Here is a 6,659-nt window from a genome sequence, read left to right as displayed (position 1 = left end):
AAGTCAAAAGATTCCAAGAAAATAAGGCAATAGCTTAAGCCCAGAATGTAAGACTAAGCAATAAAACAATCAGAATTATCTGACTTATAAGCAGTGCTAAACTTAGATGAAATTTAGAAATAGAAATATAAGTTTATCTTTTTCTTCTCAAGCCTCCAGAATGCTATCCCTTCTCTTTTATACAAATTTGTTTTCTGTGTCACATGGTGCTGTGTTGATATTAGGAAAATTATTCATATTAGGAGTAAATGATTCATTATGTTTAATTCATTACTTCTCCCATGAATATTCATATTTTAATTGGAAATAAATTCTTAAGGTTCAAGAATGAATCCCTATAGGTGGAATTTCAGATATTAATCAGCAGGTATCAATCAATCAGTAGATCTTCACTGTCCTTGAAATCACACAATTGGTTTCCTTATGAATCAAAGATGGGACCTGCAGAGCTGATTTGATTCCATTAACCACCAGGAGAATTAATTTCTACGTTTAACAGAGGAGTAGCTGAAACTCACAGAAGTTGGGCGATTTATCTACATCTCACAATTAGTAGGTGGCAGATGAGTTACAACCAGATACTTCTCTCTAGAGCAATAGAACCAGAGTGTTGGCAAGGATCTTAGAGTAGCACCATGCTGTTCATCCTTCTCAAGACCTCCTTACCAAATATTATTTTTGAGAAACTTCCCCAATGACACAGAACACACATCAGCCCAATATTTTTGCAGGAGTTGCTGATCTCAGTCCTATGTCACCTTGAAGATTGCACCTATGACAACACAGAAAAAGTCTAGTCCTTCTTCTCTTCCTTGAACCCCATGCCTTCCCCACCCTCAGCACCGACTTTTCTTTTTCAGGATAAATATTCCTATTTTCTCCTACTTTTCTTCATGTGACATGTTTATACTCTTGCATCCTCCCAGTTATACTCTTCTGAACTTGCTATAGTTTTCCTCAAAGTATGGTGTGTAGAACTGAACCTAGTACTCCAGGCGTGGTCTGAACTCACTCATTCATTTATTCATTCATTCAACGTATATTTGATCAGTGTCAAACCTCAGTCTGATCAGTGCAGAGAAGGGAGGGGACGCTTAGCTCCATTGCTCGAGATGCCATACACTGTTGGTTGTAGCCTAAGATCAAATTAATTCTGGTTTTTAGGGGTTCATTTTCAACGAGTTCTCTGGAGATTTTCCCCATGATTTACTATGTAGTGTGCCTTGTTCTTCACCAAGCTGCTTTTCTGTGTGTGAAGCTGACCGTTTTTGTATGGGGGTGTGTGCCTGCACAGAATTTTATAAAACCTATTTGGGTTATAATGAGAACACCTTTCCTCAGATCCCAGTCCAGCTTTTGTTCCTTCCTGATGCCAAAGTTGACATGTCCCCAGTCTGTCTCTGTAATAAAATCTAATCTCCAGGATGTGGAGCCATCTCTCTGCTCAGGGGTCAATCAGGAGCCAATGAGAGGGGTTGTGAGCTCATATGTGTACAAAGATGCTTCTGTAGCCCATGGAAAACTACCCATCTGGTTCTTCCCCCTTGCTTTGGACTCTTCGTGGTCCCTCCTCCTTCTCCTTTGCTCTTCCCATGCAGTTGAACTGGCTCAAAGCAAAGAAAGGCAACAACCCAGTAACAGGGCACACAACTGAAGTCAAGGCCTGAGAGACATTTCTGAAGTTGGGATTCTGCAGATTGGAGGCTGAAGAATTCTGAAATCTACACTTTGGGTGTCTTTAATGTGTCTTTTCTTGCCCATGCAATTATCCTTCACCCTGTTCACTTTTTTTTTTTTTTTTTAATCTAAAGAATTACTTCCACCGGAATTTCCTGATGCAGTTTGCAATTTACAGAGTCTTGTCTATGCACTTTACAGACAAGGAAAACTAAAAACTTTGTAGGAGTCATATTGTGGACCCCGGGACCTTTGTCCTAAACTTTGATGATCAATTTACTCTGGCAAGTTGTGTGTTTTGCTAAGGGAGCAACCAAAGAAAAATCCGTACCCTCTGTAAGTCTCTCTAATTTAATCCAAGTCTCTCATGCTGTTATTTTTCTCCCCACAGGAAGGAGATTGTGGAACATCTAAGTAGAGCTCTGCTAAAGCTAATTAAGCACCTTCTCATGTATCTTTATTCACTGCAATCCTCTGTGCTCACTCCACATAGTCACCTACCATCCAAGTCTTTGAAAAGCAGGAGAACCTGCACATATTAGCCTTTCGTGAGTCAGATCTTCCTTGAAGGGAAAAAAATATAAAGGATCTAAGTATAAACCAGCTCTCAGGATGGAGTGAGGGAGAGATTCCAAACTTTTCCATGATAGGATGCCATCTCCTCCCTGCTTTCAAGTTCATGTTGTGAATATTGCCTGCATTCTTCTTAATAAAAGAACTAACTCATTTCCATCCCTCTTGTTTGCAGATGTTGTTTAGGTCAAGTTTAAGCTTTTCTGCCTTTAGGGTGGAGTTCTAAGGCTAACTCTGCATTTATTGCAAGCAAATTTTAATTTAAAACTCAAGGCATATTCCTTCTCCTTGGAGCACTCTCCACACCCATCTATCCCTGAACACATAATTTAAGTTTGCTATCTACCAGGATGCAGTAATGTGCACCTGTAGTCCCAGCAATTTGGGAGGCTAAGGTGGAAGGATCATTTGAGCTCAGGAGTTTGAGTCCAGTCTGGGTAACATAGCAAGACTCTCTCTCAAAAAAATAAAAACAAAAAAAAAACAGAAAAAAATTTAAATGTACATTACCAATTTGGCAGAAGGATGTGTAAATGTTGTGTCAGCCTTAAGACATGATTTAATCCTGATAGATGAGTTGTCAGGGAAGCGTGACACTAGTTGACCGATGTTAGCTGGCACCTGCTATTCCCAGCAATGCACTAAGAAGGCTCTGTGGTTCTGGGTGGGTGAAAAGTCCTCAGCGGCACAGTCAAAAATGAGATTTTCTTTTCTGTCTTCCATTGGTGAAGTCAAAGAGTGTGTTGCCAGTCTGGGGGAGCCTGGGTTGGAGATGGGTAATAAATACTTCTGAATGACCAGGTTAGCAAAAGCACGCACACACTTTGGGTCCCTTAGACTTCTACTAAGGGATCAACCAGAATGAGCTGGGCTTTCCTAGATTACAAAGGGCATTTGATGATGTCAGACATTCCAGGAGGAGGAGGCTTGGTAGGAAAATAAGAAAGGTTGAACATCTGTTTTCTGTAAAAGAAAAGCAAGTCAAAAACAAAACAAAACAAAGAAAATCCACCCCCAACTTCTCCCTTCCTGGTGGGCACCTCCAGATGTCTCTCTCCTGTCCTGGCATCCATTTGTCTCTCACAAGATTTTATAAGGTCTGAGAGGCTGAGTAGACAAACCAGTTGAAAGGAGGATAAGGAAGTGGTTTGAAATCTTGGACACTGTTAGTTTTTAAAATAAGAACTGACACCAGATACCTTGGCTCACACCTGTAATCCTAGCACTTAGAGAGACCAAGAAAGGAGGATCACTTGAGCCCAGGAGTTAAGGACCAACCTGGGTGAGATAGTGAGACCCCTTTTCCTACCAAAAATATCAAAATTAGTCAGGTGTGGTGGTGTGCACCTGCTGTCCTAGCCACTCACTAGGCTGAGACAAGAGGATGGCTTGAGCCCAGGAGTTTAAGGCTGCATTGAGCTATGATTGTGCTACTCCAGCCTGGGCGACAGAGCAAGACCCTCTCTCAAAAAACAAACAAAGAAACAAACAAAACCTCAAAACCAAAACAAAAAACTGATGCCTGAGCCCTACTTCCAGAGATTACAGTACAGTTGGTGTTAAGTAGGAAGTAGGGCTGGGCCTTCGTATGTCTTCAAAGACTCCCAGGAAATTCTATTGCACAACCAGTGCTGACAACCACTGGGTAAAAGGCATCTACAGATGCAACTGCAATTGTAAGTACAGTTGGTATTTGAGACTAATTGCTACTGGACTTTCACTGTTAAGAGAGCAAAATCAGCATTTATTCTCCCATGCAGATTTCTAGGTGATATGGTTTGGCTCTGTGTCCCCACCCAAATCTCATCTTGAATTGCAATTCCAACGTGTTAAGGGAGGAACCTGGTGGGAGGTGATTGGATTATGGAGATGGTTTCCCCCATGCTGTTCTCATGATAGTGAGTGAGTCTCTTTCACAAGATCTGATGGTTTTAAAAGTGGGAGTTTTTTCCTGTGCTCTCAGTTCACTTCCCACCTGCCACATGTAAGACTTGTTTGCTTCCCCTTTGCCTTCTGCCATGAGTGTAAGTTTCCTGAGGCTTCCTAGCTATGTTTGCTGTTAAGCCTATAGAATTTTGAGTCGTTAAACTTCTTTCCTGTATAAATTACCCAGTCTTGGGCAGTTCTTTATAGCAGTGTGAAAATGAACTAATGCACTAGGCTTTAAACAAATTCTCTAGGTATCCCATAATCATTCCAATGAGAAAATAGAACTTTTCTCTGTGTATCACCCTTTTCTCTCTACCCGGTCACCCCTCCCCAGTACGGGCTCTTCCCATGACGGAGCTGGCTGGAAACAGGTGAAGAATGCCCAGTTAGAAGATGCCACACAATGGATCTATCCTAAATCTCTGTCCTAAATCTATCCTAAACTCCATATTGGACCCAGAGCAAGCTCAGGAAATAAGTCAAGTCTGTATCTACAGCCTTTGCATAAATTAGGGGAGTACATACCATGGAAACTGAAATTCTTTTCCTTTCCCTTGCAGACTTTAGATAACCCTTTCCACAGGGTAGGCTGTCTGGGAAAGTTTGCATGAAGGCCAAGTCTAGGCTAAACTAGGAGCTCTTCATGTCCCAGGGCTATTGGTCCTGCCCTTTTTCTTGAGCAGTAAATAACTCTCAGCTTTGAAAAGCATGCCCTGGTGACGTGTTCATCATGGCCATGGGAGGAGCAGAGTCTGGCTGTCTGGATGCAGAACTCAGAGCTCCAAACCTCGTCTGACACCGATTTTCTCACTGCGATAAATGGTGGAGACTGTGGCCCTAAGAGTGACCAAGGAAAGGATCCTGTCTTATCGTGGATCACATGGTGCTCCACTGAGTCCTGCTGTGCAGGGCTGATGTGCCCCCTCCCAGCTGCTAGGCATATTGGTGCAATGAATCACAGCTGGGTTCCTCGATGGCCATCACCTAACACAGACAGGACTACATTGCCCAAGGTTATTCTCATTTTCGGGAGGCAGCTGATCCTGGGACACAAATGTCCAGCCTACAATCCTCAACTTGGTGCACAGTGGTTTTGGAGCTTCTTAAGGTATTGGGTGAGGCCTCAGTTGCAGCTGTCTTAAAAGTCACATTCCCCTTCTCCTCAACCCTGCCTTCCTCACTTCCTCCCAGATGTGTCTCGAGCATCCTCTCAAGAAAGCTTCTGTGTGCAATTTCCCGATAACTGGAGCTGTTTCCCGGGCACCTAAGCTAAGTAACTTTCTCAAAATGGCCACTGTTTTCTTCAAGGTCAGCTTTAAGATGTGTGAAATTAACATCACCCTACAACAGTAATTTGCTTTGATAGAAGGAAAACATTGTTGTTAGATGCAAGCCTCTGACATTCATTTCCCCTCTCACAGCTATGGTTGGCCTTCCTAAGGACGCCTGGGGAGAACCAATGGGACCACAGATGACAAAGCTGCAGTGGCTCTAGAAACTTTCACCAGAAGTAACTTGAGAGACAAATTGAAGAGAAATTCTAGATGCCACGAAAATGTGGCATGCTAACTGGGATTGCTGGATGGCATGTTAAGGGGAGTTGCTAGAAGAAGAGAGGTGTGAGATTAGCAGAGATACTGAAAGAAAGTGGGAAAAGGGACAAAAAGAGGAGGGAGAAGAGGACTTTCTTAAGGGATGGTAGATTTTTATTTAATTTCCTGGATTAGGTATTTTTATTTATTTATTTATTTTTTGAGAGGGAGTTTCGCTCTGTCGCCCAAGCTGGAGTGAGTGCAGTGGCGCGATCTTGGCTCACTGCAAGCTCTGCCTCCTGGGTTCACGCCATTCTCCTGCCTCAGCCTCCCGAGTAGCTGGGACTAGAGGCGCCCACCACCACGCCTGGCTATTTTTCTTTTGTATTTTTAGTAGAGACGGGGTTTCGACTTGTTAAAATCTACATCTGTTAATTGACTGCAAGCGTCTTTGTAATTTGAGAGCTCTTGGCCTTCCAGGGAAGGAGAGGATGATTACAGATTTGTGCAAAGAGGTAAATCTTATGATGTGAGCATGCCAGGAGAAGCCCCACCTGTGTGTACATGTGCTTAAAGGATTAGAGCAAAGTTTGAAATTATGATATATTTTCTTTAGAGTAAGCACCTTACTCTTTAAGCTTCTGTTTCCTTGAAGGAGGGAGGAAGAAACCGTCAATTCTTGAAGGTAATCAGGTGAATGGGATTCTCCTCTTGTGGGATTTAATGAAGGTTTAAGTGCAGGGAGATGAAGGATGTGTTGTTTATGTTTTATTTTAACACATTAATAAAACCTATTTTTCATACCTGTGATTCCAGTTTAAAGGCGTCACTTGCAAGAGGTCTGTCAGCTCTGGATGAAGGTGACATTTTTTGGGAGATGCAGGAGCCAGGGAAGTTATAGCATGAGGGGCTAGTGGAACATAAAACGATTTTTTTTTTTTTTTTTTT

Source organism: Rhinopithecus bieti, unplaced genomic scaffold (assembly GCF_001698545.2).
Source record: "Rhinopithecus bieti isolate Rb0 unplaced genomic scaffold, ASM169854v2 scaffold_315, whole genome shotgun sequence".
NCBI lineage: Eukaryota > Metazoa > Chordata > Mammalia > Primates > Cercopithecidae > Rhinopithecus > Rhinopithecus bieti.
The sequence above is the reverse complement of the archived record's forward strand: the minus strand, read 5'-3'. Positions refer to the sequence as shown.